This window comes from Alligator sinensis, unplaced genomic scaffold, assembly GCF_000455745.1.
Source record: "Alligator sinensis unplaced genomic scaffold, ASM45574v1 scaffold1200_1, whole genome shotgun sequence".
NCBI lineage: Eukaryota > Metazoa > Chordata > Crocodylia > Alligatoridae > Alligator > Alligator sinensis.
This window is the reverse complement of record NW_005842772.1, coordinates 463,392-463,942: the sequence shown is the minus strand read 5'-3', so window position 1 is coordinate 463,942 and position 551 is coordinate 463,392.

Here is a 551-nt window from a genome sequence, read left to right as displayed (position 1 = left end):
CAGGAACCTGAGCATCTTTCCTACAGTGGGAGGGGCGGTGTGAGGCCACAGGATGACGTCACGAAGACAATGACATCACAACGGCGTGGCAGTGCGTGCATGTCTGTGTCTAGGAGCTTGGGCCCGTGTCATATGGGGGGGGTTAGAGGCCACAGGATGACATCAGAAGGGCAATGACATCACGGCAGTGTGTGCACACGTCTGTGCACGGGCACGTGTCCTACAGAGGAGGGGGGGTGAGAGGCCACAAGATGACATCATGAGGGCAATGATGTCAGGATAGTGCGGCAGTGATGACCTAGCACCCGTGCCTATGGGTGGTGAAGTGACAGGGTGACGCGCCATGCGCGAGCTATGACGCCACACGCCTCCCAGTGACGTGGCAGCGGGCCCAACATGGCGGCGCGGCCACGGCAACGCCCTCCCCTCTGGGGCGGTGCTCGGCGAGCGGGTCCTCCAAGGCGGCCAGAGCGCCTAGACTGGGGTGTGCTCTGTCTCGCCGTCTCGCTGGTGCTGCGGTAACGCCACTTCCCGGAAGCGCCGGCGGAGTA